The following is a 17,573-nucleotide window of genomic DNA, read 5'->3' as shown; positions in this document are numbered from 1 at the left end:
AGAATAGCTATAAAGTAGCAGAATCCAAACTCACATCTAAGTGAGGATGAAATGATATCACATTTTCAAAGTTCTTACATGGTACTTGGCACAGAGTGTTTAGTGCATGGTAAAAATCATTATTATTATCAGGCAATCCTAACCATAGACTTTAGCAACCTGGACCATTTACCAAGAGTTAGAACCAGCTCACGTAATGTGCAAATCTGAACCCCAGAGGTTATCTAGAATATTATGAGAAACGAGTAGGCAATGGCCAAGCGGGATGATTGCATGATGAGTAATAACAGAGCCAGCTGTTTATCTTGTCACACAGACATGTGGATTACTTAGGGAATAAACATGTTGCTGCTGGAAATGTAATATCTTAAAAAGCAGCTAGACTTTAAAATACAACCTGATTCACTTGAGTGGCATTCTCCTCAGCCCCTCACACAGCATTTTGCAGAGTATGTGCTTTAATCAATATTTATTAACTGCTTGCATCTGGTTGCTGGCAAAATGCACTTGCCCAGTTCAGGGGCAAATAATGAATATTTCTGTTAATTATAATAATAAATATTTTGAGCATCAATATATTGCACAGTGCTTTATTTATTTCATGTAAAATTGGGAGCTGTGCTACATTTAGAACAATTTAAGCCTTCTTACTGAATTTTAACAAAATAAATATCCCATATTTAAACTGATGCTGCTATTTTATACCTGATCTAGAGAAGTGACTAAGGGGTTTCTCGGAGTTCTTTTATGGCCTTCATGGATATAACCATAGGTACTTGAAAGGACTGCCCTGCTCCAGGTTGTAGGTCCAGAGCCAGCTGCCTGGCAGGTTTCTCCACATGACTAGGTTAAACTAGATTAATTTCCACCACCTCTACTGATGTCTGGTAGGAATTAGTCAATGCAAACCAATCATCTTATTTGGGTTCTATCTTAGTGATGACATTCTCCTATCGTGAAGGAGGGAATTAAGAAGAAGCTCTGATCCCAAGTGTTCATGAGGAGAGAGCAAATTTCAAGTGGCTAATTCATTCATTCATTCATTTATGCATTCATTCAACACTTATGGAGAAGCCAGCAGTTACTATATACTAGGGATAGATAAAAATATATAAATAACACACTATTTCTGCCTCTGAGACTCCTACAAGGTTCTCTCATTAAACTATAATTACAATAAAGTATGATAAGAAAAGAAGTATAGTGGATGCATTGCAAATGCTGTTATTTGAAATTAGGTGTTGAATGAGATGGTCTCCTTAGCTACTTCCATCTGGAATATTCCATCACATGATTCCATGATTTTATTCCAGTTCCCACTCCTCTGGAGAATTCATCCCTTCTCTTCCAAATTTATTATTTACCTTCTTTTTTTCTTTCTTCTTCTCTTAGATTCCTTTGGTCACATGCCATTTCCCACCTAAACAGGGTCAACCTGTTTGTTGCCCATTGGTTTCTTTTGACCTTGCCTATCTCTAAGAGATTATATGCCCAATCTAAACGGACATTTTTAGAGTACTAATGTTGAGATGAATCTTTCCAAAGGTCAAGGGGGGCCCAGAATAATATACCTCTGCCAGAAAATCTTGGCAACTCCAAGTTATCAATTAATTGGATATTTGTTTAGCCTTTTTCATGTGCCAGCAGTGTGCTAGGCACAGACGAGTAGTATACAGGGAAGAATAAGAAAGAACACCTGCCATTGAGGCCTTACAGTCTAGTAGGGGAAGAAGGCAAGTGTACAATGACTATCACATGAACAAGAACAATCGTAACTCATTCAATACAAAATTAACTTGAACAAGAGTAGGAAAACGCATAGAAATGTACATATGGTAAATTATTTAAAGCATGTAAAAACACAGTAATTTTTTTAATTAGATGATTGGCAATCACCTAATTTGATGGGTGAAAGACAGAGGTGGAGTTCTCAACCATTTCTGCTCAATGTTAAGAAAAGGAAATAGAAATAGCAGAGAGAATAAAAAGGCATTAGGAGTAGAAATAAGTTGACTCTTTAGTGAAAAGTTCCAAAAACAAAATAAGCATCCAAGTAAGAGTGGCAATACCCTGTTATGTGCCTATCATGTTGAGTTGTTTTTTGTCCTTTTATCACCTATAAGCTTAAAAAATTTAAAATATATTTTATTGATTATACTATTACGGTTGTCCCATTCCCCCCCCCCTTTTATTCCCCGCCCCCGCCCTGTACTCCCTCCCATCCACATTCCCCTACTTAGTTCATGTCCATGAGTCATACATATAAGTTCTTTGGCTTCTCCATTTCCTATAATATTCTTAACCTCCTCCTGTCTATTTTGTACCTACCATTTATGCTTCTTATTCCCTGTACCTTTTTGCCCATCTCCCCACTCCCCCTCCTGCTGATAATCTTCCATGTGACCTCTATTTCTTTGAAACTCTTCCTGTTCTAGTTGTTTGCTTAGTTTGTTTTAGTTTTTTTATGTTCAGTTGTTGATAGTTGTGAGTTTGTTGTCATTTTACTGTTCATATTTTGTATCTTCTTTTTCTTAGATAAATCCCTTTAACATTTCATATAATAAGGGCTTAGAGATGATGAACTCCTTTAACTTGACTTATCTGGAAAGCACTATATCTGCCCTTCCATTGTAAATGATAGCTTTGTTGAGTAGAGCAATCTTGGATGCAGGTCCTTGCCTTTCATGACTTTGAATACTTCCTTCCCACCCCTTCTTGCCTGCAAGGTTTCTCTTGAGAAATCAACTGATAGCCTTATGGGAACTCCTTTGTAGGTAACTGTCTCCTTTCCTCTTGCTGCTTTGAAGATTCTCTCCTTATCTTTCATCTTGGGTAATGTAGTTATGATGTGCCTTGGTGTGTGCTTCCTTGGGTCCAACTTTTTTGGGACTCTCTGACCTTCCTGGACTTTCTGGAAGTCTATTTCTTTTGCGAGATTGGGGAAGTTCTCCTTCATTATGTTTTCAAGTAAGTTTTCAATTTCTCGCTCTTCCTCTTCTCCTTCTGGCACCCCTATGATTTGGATGTTGGAATGTTTAAACTTGTCCTGGAGGTTCCTAATTCTCTCCTCATATTTTTGAATTCTTGTTTTTTCATTCTGCTTGAATGTTTATTTCTTCCTTCTGCTCCAAACTGTTGATTTGAGTCCCAGTTTCTTTTCCATCACCATTGGTTTCCTGTACATTTTTTAAATTTCACTTTGCATAACCTTCGCTTCTTCCTCTATTTTGTGAACATACCCAACCATTTCTGTGATCATCCCGATTACCAGTGTTTTGAACTGCACATCTGATAGGTTGGCTATCTCTACATTGCTTAATTGAATTTTTTCTGCAGCTTTGATCTGTTCCTTCATTTGGGCCATTTTTTAAATCTCTGCCCACATAGTAGGGGCAGAGCCTTAGGTATTGACCAGGGTGGTGCAACCCACTTTGTCGTGTATGTGGGGGAGGGGTCCAAGTGGGAGCAATGCCACTTGCTTGGCTAAGCCCACTTTCAGTCACTTCCTCTGCTTCCCACAAGCAAATTGGGCTGATTCCCGGGTGGGTGGTTTTGTGTACATTCTAGGTCCCTGTGGATCTCTCCAATGAACTCTCCTGTGAGGTTTGGAGTTTCTCCTGCTGCCACAACCCCACAGATTTTTTTAGTCAGAGATCTTGAGGTTTTATTTCCCTGAGCTGGAACCCTGGGTTGCGCAGTCTGTCTTGATCCCCAGTTGTTCCTCCCAGTTTATCTGCACACAAATGTGGGACCACCCACTCCACCAGCCACAACCTCGCTAGGTCCTCCAGTCACCACCTTGCAGTCAGTCCTCTCTACCCCTCCTACCGGTCTGGATGAATGTTTCTCCTTTAACTCTTTGGTTGTCGGACTTCCGTACAGTTTATTTTCTGGCAGTTCTGGTTGTTTTTTGTTTTAAAATTTATTGTTGTCCTTGTTTTCGTTGTGCAAGGAGGCACAGTGTATCTACCTACGCCTTTATCTTGGCTGGAAATCATGTTGAGATTTCACTACATGTTTTAACACAGTCTGTCTCATTTGTTCCATACCTTAGTCAATGACACCATCACCTCCAGAGCACAGGCCGCTGAATTGCATCGATAAATATCTTCTGAAATATGTCCTACTTTCCATTTCCATTGGATGTCTGAGGTTAGGTATTCTCTTTCCCCTTGATTTTTGCAAAAACCAGGCTATTCTGCTTGCTTCTGCTCCATCACCCATTCTGCTCCAGACAGAGCTTTCTAGAGTGCTTATCTGACCCTAGTTCACTATTCAGAAATATTTACAGCCTCCCAGTGAAAAATATAAACTTCTTAGCTTGGCAACTAAGGCTCTTTATTGTTTGGCTTTTACCTGTTCATTTTTTGCTAAACTCCTTCATTTGCTTAGTGTTTAAACTACATGATTTATGCAGTTTTCTGAATATGATATTTTCCTTCAAACCTTAAGTCTTTGTTAACTAAGTTCCATTTACTGGACTATCCCTCTTTTCCATTCACACCTTCCAAAGTCTGACTGTCTTTTTTTTTTTTAAGATTATATTTACTTTTTTAGAGTGAAAGGAAGGGAGGGAGAAAGGGAGAGAAACACTGATTGGTTGCCTCTCGCACACCCCCAACCGGGGACCTGGCCCACAACCCAGGGATGTGCCCTGACTGGGAATCGAACAGATGACTTTTCCATTCATAGGCCGACGTTCAACCCACTGAACCACACCAGCCAGGGCCTGACTGTCTTAGTTATAAGGATCCAAGAGTAGCAGGGCTCCTGGGCCTCAGAGAACAGCTCTTGCCAAAAAGTGGAGAGCCAAAGAGGTTTCTTTTGTCCTTGAGAGCCTTTCAAATCAGGCTTTTGGGTACAAAGCCCAGGCTTTTAATAAACAGACTTCATTGTATTTATAAGTGTATGAGAAATTAATTTGAACTGATGGGGCTTTGCCATTGGCATAAAGAGTGACTTAAAGAGGCTTCCTCTTGTCTGCATCATAAGCTGAAAGTCCACTAAGTACTCTTGAGAAAGGCAAATGCAGGGACTGGCCTCCTCTGACGAACCCAAAGCTCCACTCTTCCCCTAATGCAAAGTGAGGAATTGTAGCTCTTAGCATTAACTCAAGCTTAAGCCCATCACAAAGCAACAAATACCTAATAGTTTGATGTTGATAAACACTATAGTTTATTTCAAAGCTCAGCTGGTTTCTGAATATGTCAGGTAGCCTTAAAAAACCCCCCACCTTTCTTCTTAAAATGTTCATTCATTCACTCATCCAATATTTACTGACCACAGGCATGGCAGGCATTTAATGTAAGACACGCTATCTATCCTGCAAAAACAGATTACTGTGACCTTAAGTAATAACTGACCCTGCTGCAGAGTCATCCCATGTAGTCAAAGGCGCTAACATTGCAGTGGAGAAGAATCATAGATTGTTCTTCTTATCCCAATATTCTTTCCCCACAGTTTCTTGACATTCTTATCCCCTGGAATACAAGTATATGATATGGTTGCACAAGTATCCCTCCTTTTCCCTAGTATGTAATTTTCCTCCAGCTGGTCTGGATCAATTAACACTGTCCATATCAGAACTACTGTCTTGCTGGTCCGTGGACACAAGGAGCTAAAAAACACTCTAGTGGCAGTTGGAACTTGTATTTCAATGGGACTTTTGTGTGTCTGCTGACAAGACTGTGCCTACTTTGGGGACCAGGGCTTTCAACTCTATAGAGCACAGAATTGTGGGGATGGGAAGGATAAAGTCCCCAAGTGGATTACTGAGAGTAATAATAAGTGGGTCACTCTTACACCTCTTGGTTCCCAGACCCATGTTTCTTCCAACTACAGTTCCAGCATCATATTGAGTTTCTGAATTAATGCATAGACTGTTTCCTGAAGGATAGTACCCCACTCCCTCTACCATTTGTATTAACCCATGTATTCCTAGAAGCAGATGCCAATCTGGGGTTAGATATTAAAAGAGGAAGGAAGAAGGCCTTAGACTGCAGTACAGTTCTAAAAAATTTTGTCAAGGTCAATAGGAAGTCCTGCATCTCTCATAAATGGGATTCCTTAATATTTCTACTGCATACAGTTATTGGTTGGGGGCATCCTATGGGGGGCACAGTTACTCAGTGGTGGATATAACCGGGGCAGGTGTTAGGGGGAAACATATGTCAATTACACTCCTGAAATAGGAGAGCTGAGAGGTACATGGTGTATTTTTGTGGGCACCACAACATTGTTCTAAGGACGAGGGACACAGGAGTGAGCAAGATAGACATGGTCTGTGCCTAATGGAGTGTATAGTCTAGTGGGAGACAGTTAAGCAATCACAGCTCAGTGGGACAATTACCATGAGGCACAGAGGCAGAGAGGTGAGGGTGGGGGAAGCAGGGCTCAGGGAGGCCTTCCTGCGGAGCCATCTAGAAGGACAAAAAAAGCCCAGTGCATGGATTGGAATCTAAACCTCCCTACTTTTCAGTTCTGGGTCTGTGAGCAAGCTTGTAACCTCTCTTTGCCTTGGTTTCTTCATCTACAAAGTGGGGAGAATGTAATATCCACCTCATAGGAGATTTGTAGCGCTAAAATCCCGTAATATAGACCACTTAGAAGGGTGCCTAGAACACAGTTCCCAGCTCTGAGGCTGAGGGTGTAGGCTGGCCAGCTCACCAGCAGAACCTGGTGTGCCAAACTAATCTCTAATCATTTTCCAGGAGTCAGAGAAGTGATACATGTCCAACAGGGAACTAGCCTTTGTGGCTTTAGGAATTACAGGGCTGGTGCCTGCAAGTTGCTAGGGGCATGTAGATAGAAAAGCTGTCCTGGACTCAGGCTGGGAGCCCCTGTCCTGTCTAGGGGTTATCAATGCTGCCCTCCATGTGGGACGTATCCCAGCAACCATCGCACTCACTCCTCTTCTAGAACCTGAAAATGTTGACAAAGCTGCCCTGGACCTTTGCTCAGCTAGTCTCCCACCGAACTGGATCAGCCTCTCTCCTTAGGAAGAAGGGTCAGGTGGCCCTCACCAGCCTATGTAGTTCCCTGGGGCCTGTCAGCCTGTTGGCCCTTTTGATTTTACCTCTGTTTTCCTTTCTTGTTGCTCAAAGTTTGTCTTGTCCACACTTGCCTGACAGTTTCTATTTATGCTTCAGAGTTCAAGCCCAGATTTGTTCATCTCTCCTTATGATTTATGAGGTCTGAGAGACTTGCAACATTACCTTTTTGTTTTGTCTTATAAAAACTTTTTAGTAACCAATTTGGAGGAGGGATTTTCTTTCTTTCTGTTTGCTTCTGATATTAGAGAGCCCAAGGATCCAATAGTGTGAAGTTTCTGGCCCTCAATGCATCTGAGCACCACTAATAAAATATGTGTTTTGGATTTGCTTCAATCAAGAACCATTTTAGAACAAGAAACAGATGAACAGAGTGTCATTTTACTTAACCTCTGACCCAAAATGTGGAAGACTGATACTTTCTCCAGGTCTCTGGCTCACTCTGCAGAGTTCAAGTTGTTTTCAAAGAACTTCAATAATGGTTTACGCAGTCACCCTTTCTACAGCCTCCATCCTTGCACTTGACTGTAGAAGAATCTTCCTAAAATTGAATTCTGAACTTAGTACCTGCCTTCCTGCTCCAAACCCTTCCATGTTCTTTCTGCCAAGGGCAAACAACCCTAAACCTTAGTTGGACATGTAAGATCCGTTCCGTTTGCACGATTGTTCTTTCCCCAACACAAAGCCTCCATTGCGTGCAAACAGGTCTGCCGACCCTCCCCAGAGCACATCCGTCCCATGGCCTCAGACTGCGCCAGCCTCTTCTAGAACACCCTTCTCTGTCTCTCCTGTCCTACCAGAAGTCACCCTCCAGGCACCAGTAGAAAGTGTTCTTACCCAAATTGGAAGGCCCTTTGCGTTGAGCAAAGACTACTGATGAATTTGGTTGCCTTTTTATAGCTAAGGCCACTTCCCTTGGGACATGGTAGGTGTGTGAAGGTGAGGACTTGAATTTCTACCTTCAGCTGAGGCTATCATAAAAACCAGGTACATGGTAGGTGCTCAATCAAAATGAGTCAGCTACTTATGAGAATCAACAAACAATACTTTAGAAGTCATTGTGGACATACGTCTAACCAAGTAATGTTGGAGGCCATGGTCAGTAGAAAATGACAGCCCCATTCTGTACCCTGAAGCCAGAGGAAGTGTTTCCCTGAATGGCTGCAGTAACACTTAAAGGGTCTCCCTTCTTCCAGCCTCTTCCCAACAAGCTATCTCAACATGGCCAGGACTTTCCTTAAGATCCAGCTTTGATCCTCCAGTTCTTTGCTTCTGACGCTCTTCTCATCCTCTTTGCTGCTTGTTCTTTTTTACCCCTTTTCTTCCACCCATCTCATGCCTTCCAGAAGGCTATTTTGAGGAAGACAAGACCTGGCATGATCAAGCCTTTGGGAAGTCACATTTCAGGTCTTTTTAATCAGGACAGCTATCCTGACTTATCCCAAAGAGTTAGCGTAGTGCCCACAGAGCATGGGCCAAACCTCAACATCACTGGGCGAGGAGTGTCTGCTTCAGAAAAGACTCAGAGGATGAAAGCAGAGTGCTGCTGAGTTTTCATTTTGTGCATGCTTTTTTCTTTTTTGACTCTATCAGTCTGCAGAGATCCGTGGCTTCCCAAGAACATTTCTCACAAAGAGACATGAGGATGTAGGGCAGGGAAGATGCACACCAAATACTGTGGGTTGCATTTAAATATTTGTTAATTTTGTTTTGTGGTTTCCACACCTATTTATCTCTGCCTTCAGCCTTAGCCCTAGGCCAGAGCTAATTTGCTCCATGAGTTGAATATTTATCATTATAATAATTCATCAGGTATCTGTGCAAATGGGTGTATATGGGCAGGGCCTGTCACTGCAGTAGGAACTGGCATTTGGACTTCATGCTCCAGATTACAAAGCACTTCGTGTATATTGTTACATCCAGTTGGTGCCTCAGCTCTGTGCAGTGGGCCTTACTGTATGCAGTTTAGATTTGGAAACTGAGGTAAGGAATGGGAAGAGAACTTGAAGTTATTTAAGTGCTAATTATATGCCAGGCACTGCAAGCTGCTTTTTACACATCGCCTCATTAAATCCTCAGAATCCCCCCAAAAGTCAGGATTGGTATCCATCTGTGTGTTTATACTCCCGGAGAGAGGGCTACCAACTGCTGAGTGTTTACCATGTCCTGTGTACCATACTGTGCCAAGTGTTTGATTATGCATTCTCCCAATTACTTTTCCTTTACATTCACACTGTTCCCATGTCACTGATGAACAAGAGTCACTAAGAAGTTTCCTAACCTGTTTAAGTTTTACACAGCGACTAAGTATTGGAGCTGGGATTTCCAGGTCTATGGACATCAAAGCCCAGCCCTTTTCACTCCTCCACTGAAGACTTTTACTGATATCAGTCACCTGGTATTTGAGGGACTAAGATTTGAATTCACGACTTTGGGTTCCAGAGCTTTGCTAATTCTTCCCCTCTGCATTCCTGCTTCCTACTCAAACTAGACAAATGTGACATTGTTCCCCATACATTGTGCTTCTTATGGGTGTAAGTGGGTAGTGTAGCTTTCACAGGTCCTTGGAGAAATGAGAAAAATAAAAACAATATGGTGAGCTTCTCATGAAATTAAACTTATTCAATTTAAAAAATTCACCTTTAACTCTGAGATTATGCTCTTTCAACTTTTGTGTGCTAAATATACTTTCTTTTGGGAAATTCTAATAGTGTAAGGTAGGAGAATCTTTTTTTGACCCTTTAAAAAACTACACTCATTAAAAAAAATAAAATGTTGGACTCAATTTTCTCTGCTCCTCTCCTCTAAATAAAACTAAACACCCTGGAAATGGTTCAACATACAACCATGAAAAGATTCTGAAAAGTGGAAAGAAAGTGGACTGGCTAGGGATTTTAGGATTTGAAGAAGTGAGTTCTCTGAATTTTCCTTTTCTTTTTTGTGTATGTTGGACTAGGCACCTGAAAGGTCTAAACTTGAAATAGTCAACAGGTTCAAAATTAACAATAGATCAAAAAAAAAAAAAAAGAAAAGAAAAAAAAACAAAACAAGCAAAGCCTGCTTTCTCTGGCCAAGGGCCTGGGAAAGCCAAAGCCTAGCATGACACGGACTTGGGAAATAGATCCACATCTAGTGGTAGCAGAGCTGCAGAGGGAAACCCTCCCATCACCCGAACCAGGCACAGCTCTGTGAGCACCCGCAGGCCTGGGTCACTTGGCCTTCACTGAGTAGCAGAGAGTCATCCAGACCTGGTGGCTCCTGGCTCCATCACTCAGTGGCAGGAGAAGACCCTGGCAAGTTCTTCCCTCCTTTGTTGGCACCACCACACCAGTACTATGTGGTTAGAGAACATGACAGGGAAATGCTCTCTATCCTGTGGGGTGTGTGATAGAGAGTCTTTAATACCAGCGGGCAGCTTCAGAAAGCACTTTCCAGTCCTACAGGTGGCATCAGCAGGGATCCAGTGGAAGCTCAAGGAAAGGCAGAAGAACAAAGCTGTCCAATCTTTCACTGTAAAAGCTCAGAAAATGAAACTGTCATTGAAACTAAAGCCCACAAAAGTTGTCTACAACCTACATGCTAAACCCAAACAGGGTGACCATCAACTAAAATAGAATATTTAAATAGGGCCAAGAATCCCCTAATATAATACTTAAAATGCCCAGAATACAACTAAAAACCATTTGTTATACCAGGAACCAGGTAAATCACAACGTGAATGAAAAAAGACAATCAACTATTGTCAATGCTGAGGTGAATCTGATACTATAATTATCTGACAAAAATTTTAAAGAAGCCATCATAAAAGTGCTTCAATGAGTAATTAAAAATTCTCTTGAAGAAAGAAAAATAGAAAGCCTCGACAAAAACATAAAAGTTATTAAAAATCAAATGGAAATTATAAAACTAAAGTAAATACAAAAAACCAAAATAAAAAATTCACTGAAGGGGCTCAATGGTAGTGTGAAGAAGACAGAATCTGTTAATTTGAGAACAGATCAACTGAATTTTATTTAATTTACACAACAGAGATAAAACAGCCTGAAAAGATTTAATGAAGTTTTTGGTTTCTTTAGGACATCAAAATATCTAACTTTGATATAATTAGAGTCCCAAAATGAGAGAGCAAGAATATGGTGCTGCAAAATAAATCCAAAGGAAGCAGAAAGAAAGAAATTACTTTCTTAAAAAAACAACAGCAACATTGAAAACAAGAAAACAGAAAAAAAACAATGAAATCAAAACTTAGTTCTTCAAAAATATCAGTAAAGTTAACAAATGAATAAATTTCTAAAAAGAGACAACATAAATCACTATCTCAGAAATGAAACAGGGTATCACTACACATCTTTCAGCCACTGAAAGGATGAGAAGGGATACTATAAACAACTTAGTTCTTTTAAGTTTAACAAGTTAGAAGAAATGGTGCAATTCTTCCATATCTATGAACTATTGAGACTCATCCAAGATGAAATAGATGATCTGATTAGTCTTATAACCATTAGAGAGTGTGTTTTTCGTCCTGAAAAAGCTACTGAAAAAGAAATCCTCAGGACCGGATGGCATCACTGGAAAATTTTACCAAACATTAAACAAGTAATATTAATTTTAACAATTTCTTTTAGAAAGTAGGAGGAAGGAATACTTATCAACTCATTGTATGATACCAGTATTACCTTGATACCAAAGTCAGCCAAAGACAGCACAAAAATAGTAAACCTCATGCCAATATCTCTTCTGAACTTAGAAGCAAAATTCCTTAAGAAAATATTAACAAATTGAATTCACCAATGCATAAAAAATTTATATACATTGACTAAGCAGAATTTGTCTCAGGTATGTAAGACTGGTGTAGCATTAAAAAAATCAATCAATATAATTCACCATATCAATTGGCAAATGAAGAAGAACCATATGATTATATTAATTGACACAGAAAAGGCATTTAACAAAATCCAATACCCATTCATGATTAAAAATTAAAAACTCAACAAGTTAGGAATAGAGAAAACTACCTCAACTTGATCAAAAGCATCTATAAAAAACCCAGAGCTAACATCATACATAATGGCGAAAGACTGAATGCTTTCTCCCTAAGATCAGGAACAAAACAAGGATGCCTCCCATTCCTCTTATTTAAGATAATACTGGAAGTTGTAGCCAGAGCAATAAGGCAAGAAAAATAAATAAAGAGCATTCTGATTGGAAAAAAAAGAAATAAAATTGTCTTTATTTACAAAGGACATAAAAAATGACAAATGACAATGTAAAAAAACTCCCAGTGAACTCTAGAACTAATAAGTGAGTTCCGCAAGGTTATGAGATCAACAAGCAAAAATCAATCATGTTTCTATATACTAATAACAAACATGGGGAAACTGATATTAAAAACACCATGCCAATTATAATTGCTGCAAAGGAAAGGAAATATTTTAGGTAAAAACTTAACAAAACATGTACAAACAAAACATGTACAAAATCTGTATGGTAAAAAATGCCAAAATGTTGATTAAAGAAATCAAAGAAGGATCTAAATAGATGGAGAGACATGGGGTATTTATAGATTGGAAGACTCAGGATAGTAAAGATGTCAGTTCTCCCTAAGTCATTCTACAGGTTTAATTTTAATTCCTAAAAAATCACATCAAAAATTTTGTAGATATAGATAAACTTATTCTAAAATTTTTACGGAAAGGCGCAGGCCCCAGTATAGCTAAAATAATAATCTTGAACAGGAATATAGTGGGAGGAATCACTTTTCCTGATATTAAGGCTTAAAATATAGTTACAATAATCAAAACAGTGTGGTATTGATGAAGGGATACACACATACAGAGATCTACCAAACACGGTGGAGAAGCCAAAATGATACAAAAATCCTTAACTAGTTTCTGACAAAGATGTAAAATCAACTTAATAGAGGAAGGATAGACATTTCACACATGGCGCTGGAGCAATTGGACATCCATATGTGGGGGGAGTGAAAAGTGAACCTTGATCTAAAGTTTACACCTTAGAAAAATAAGTTTAAAATGTATCACAGACTTTAATGTAAAAAGTACTATACTTTTAAAGATATTATCATGAAGGGAACTGGATAGAGGGTACATGGAATCTCTGAATTACTTTTTAAATTCATGCAAACCCACAGTTACCTCAAACTAAGAAAATTAATTAAAAAATAAAACGATGACTGCATGTTTAGTCCTCCAAATTATCTGTAACCTTTTATTCATCCACAAAGTATTAGAATCCAGAAGTCTTAGAACCCCAGGCCTAAGGCACATAAAGCAATAGATGATTGTGACCAAAAAGGCCTGCTTTAAAGCACACAAATATTTTTGTCTGTGTGCTCCCATCAACATGCTAGTGACCTGGTAATACAAGGACCCCACCAAAGCATGTGGATGAGTCAGCACAATTCCCATTGCTTTGAGTACATGTGAACTAAAGATCTCACTCTATGACCATACTATGTGCCATGCACATCACATGCATCATCTCACTTCAGCCTCCCAACAACCCATTAGGTACAGAGTGGCAAACCTGGGATTACAGCTAGATCTGTGTGACTCCATGGCCTTCCCAGGCCTTCCATGCTTGTACTGGACATGTGTCAGACTCCACTGAACAACATTTGAAATGAAAATCCACACAAAAAAGACAATGTTGTACTCATCTCATGACTGGAGAAGCCCTGTCTGCATGCTGCAGTTTTGGAACCTCTGACTTCAGCTCCAACAGCATCAACATCCTACTGCATTTAAGCATTTAGACAGTTGCATCTGGTTGGATGCGAAAGGCATCTTCTGCAGTGACTGCCTTTATTCCTGGTTTCACAGCTGTTGTGTTTTGTTTTTAATTCTCTTATCAAGATATAATTTATATATGTTACAAAATCCAGCCATTGTAAGTATATAATTCAATAATTTTCATACATTTATAGAGTTGGGCAATGATCATCAGTTTGAGTCATCATCCCAAAAGTTCTTTGGGGCCTGTTTGTAAGTTATTCCCTGTTCCCACTTCCTCTCTTAAGCAACCATGGATTTTCATTTTGACTCTATAAATGTGCCTTTTCTAGAATTTCGTGTAAATGCAATCACACAATAGGTAGTCTTTTGCTTCGGCTTTTTTAACTTAACATATTTTTGAGGTTTATTGGTGTTGTGCCATGTAGCGGTAGTGTTCCTTTTTTTTTTTTTTTTTTTTGCAGGATAGTATTCCATGGCTTGGATATGCCGTATTTGTTTATCCATTCACCAGTTCTTGGATATTTTTCATTATAATGAATAATGCTGTTATCAACACTCACATGCATATTTTTGTCTAAACATGTTTTCATTTTTTATGTCTCCTAGATAGAGTCATAAAAGTGGCATTAATGGATTTTATTGTAATTATATGCATAGTCAACATTTTAAGTAACTGCCAAACTGTTTTCTGAAGTCTATACCTCTATTTTTTCAAAAATAAACATTTCAATCCCCCCCCAAATATTTCTCAATTCTATTGCTCGTGAAACCCCAGGTAACATTCCCTTTAAATAAAATGTATACACATTATAAGACAATAGTTCAAAAAGGATTTTTTTTAAAAAAAAGAAAGACTTCTTTTTATCCCTAGGCCATCTCCCTAAGATAATCACCACTAACAATTTATTTTTTATCTTTCCAGACAAATTTTTTGCATACACCATTATATTTTTTAGATATGATCTAGTGAATCAAAGGGAGCCATCATATTCATTGCTATGAAATTTTTCAATTAATAATATGTCGAAGGACTTTTCCATATCAGCACATATTGCTCCACCTCTTTCTTTAATTTTTAACAGCTTTATTGAAGTGTAATTGACATGTAATAAACTACATATTTAAAGTATACAATTGGCTTCAGGAACCCATCAGTGCAATCAGGTTAATGAACACATATCTATCATTGACTACAAGTTTCTCCATGACCCTTTTACAGTTTCTTCCTCTCCTCCCTCTTTGCCTCTTTCCTCCATGCACCACTGTCTGCTTTCTGTCACCACACTTCTGTCTAGAGTTTTAAATAAATGGAACCAGACATTATGTACTCCTTTTTCTTTGAATTCTTTCAGCTACAATAATGCTTTTGAAATTCATCAATATGTATCAGCAGCTCATTCGTTTCTGTTGCTGATGATATTCCATTGCGTGGACATGTCACATCTGTTTACCCATGCACCCACTGATGGCTGTTTGGATTGTGTCTAGGTTTTCACTATTACAAATAAAGTTGCTGTGAACATTTGTGTACAAAACTTTATATGGATGTGTATCTTGGGTAAGAGCCTTGAAGTACAATAGTTGGTATATTTGGTAAGTGTATGCTTGCTTTTTAAGTTTTAGTGTCAAACCTCTCTCCAATGTAGTGTTCCATTTTACATTTCCACTAACAGGGTATGAGAGTTCTAGTTACTCTGCATCCTGTGTATGTCTCTAGAAGTTTGATTTGGTTCTTTTTAGATTTTCAATGTCCTTAACATGTTCAACATATGAAAGGCAATTATAATAACTGTATACAATTCTCATATCTGTTTCAGTTCTGGGTCTGTTGCAATTGATTGATTCTTCTCTTTATAATGGGTTGTATTTTCCTTCATCTTTACATGTCTGGTAATCTTCCATTAAGTACCAGACGTTGTAAATTTTATCTTGATGGGTGCTGTGCATTTTGTATTTGTATAAATATTTTTAGGCTTTGTTCTGGCACATAGTTAGGGACATTTACTTGGGGACATTTGTTCCACTTGGACCTTTTAGGATTGTTAGGTGGGACAGGGCTGTGCTTTGTTTCGGGCAAAATACTCCCAAGTACTGCAAGCTCCTTCTTGAATACTCTACTCAATGTTCTATGAGTTATGAGATTCTCCGTTCTAGTTGTTGGGAAGGGGCGATATTCCTAGCCCCGTGAGAGTGCTGTATACTATTTCCTCTAACCCTTTTGGATGGTTCTATCCCCAGCGTTGGGGAGTTCCTTTACCTAGGTGTGCTGATCAGAGTGCTGCCGGATATTGGAGGGGCACTGCTTCTGGCTTCCAGAGTCCACTCTCTGCAGAGCTCTCTTCTCTCCTGCACTCTCTGCTGCGAACTCCAGCCACTTTGGTTTCCCCAGATTCTCAGCTCCATCTCTTTGACTCAGGTATCCAATATTTTGGATGGAATATAGTTTATTTAATGTTTCCTATTGTTAGATGTTTAAGTTGATTCTATTATTCTTCTCTTATAAACTACAATCAAGACTATCCTCACACATATATATTGATAGATTTTTGTAAATACAACCATATCATAGGGTCATTCCTATCAGGAGAGTTACTAGCTGAGTGGGTATATGCCTGCTGAGTTATGATAGATAATATTAAGTTCCAATCTTTCGGAAGGTTGCATCAACTTATACTTTATGGAAAGTATATAAAAATGACTTTTGGCCTACTTCCTTACCAGCAAGAAGTGTTATTAAACCTAGGATTTTTGCCAATCTGATAGGTTAAAAAAATGGTATCTCACTGTTGTTTTAATTTGCATTTCTGTAGTTGTGAATGAAGCTTAGCATCTCTTTACATGTTTGTTGGCTGGATTCCCCATTTCCACCTAGATACTGCTGTGGACAAAGGACTCATAGGCACACCTCATTTGTAACAACTTGCAATTTATTCTCTGATGGCTCATCTTCCTCAGCCACATACATACAGTGAATGTCCTAATTTCTAGGGATTCCTAGATATTGAGTTCTGTGCCCTCACTTGTGGCACTGCCCTTCTAAACTAGTCTGTCAATTACTATCATGGTACAAATTATTGCAGTTACTAACTTCAGGTGGCTATTGTTGCCTCAAGAACCAGACCTCTTGAATGTCTAGAAATCAGCAATGCAGCTGACCTCCAGCTCCCTGATCATTAGAGTGGTGGTTGTGAGGACCACAACTACTGACGTTATAACTGAAAATCTAATTCAGGCCTAAGCTCTGTCATATAAAATCATTTAGAATTTTGGTAGTTTTCTGGTCCGGTGGCTGAAGAGATTGGCAGGAAAGGACCATGAATTTTGTTAATCTTGGGCCCATGACAGTATGACTTTAGCTTCAAATGTAACAGCACACTCAGGATGGAAAGAGGTACCCTACAGAACGCAGGAAGTAAAAAAGAGAGGTTGGGTTAGAAGACCCTTGAGTCATTTCTGACTTAATATTAGAGAAACCTGCTATGTCATTAGTTTTCATAGCCATCATGGTTCCCCGATCACATTCCAGATCTGCAGCGAACTCCTGGGATTCAGGAATATCTGCCAACTGGTGTACACTAGCTCGAGACTGTCCTTCCTCCTCAGGGTATATCTAGCCACCTCGTTTCTTGTGGACAGGCCTTCAGACTGAATCCCTTTCAAACTCTGCCTAAGATCTATCTTTTCAGGCTCTTCTGACTAATCACATTGTTTTTTGCACCTTTGTGACATAGTTGGAAGCCTACTTTTTACAAGGAAGAAAGTAAAAATT

The sequence above is a fragment of the Desmodus rotundus genome, chromosome 5 (genome assembly GCF_022682495.2).
Source record: "Desmodus rotundus isolate HL8 chromosome 5, HLdesRot8A.1, whole genome shotgun sequence".
NCBI lineage: Eukaryota > Metazoa > Chordata > Mammalia > Chiroptera > Phyllostomidae > Desmodus > Desmodus rotundus.
Note: the sequence above shows the minus strand (reverse complement) of the source record.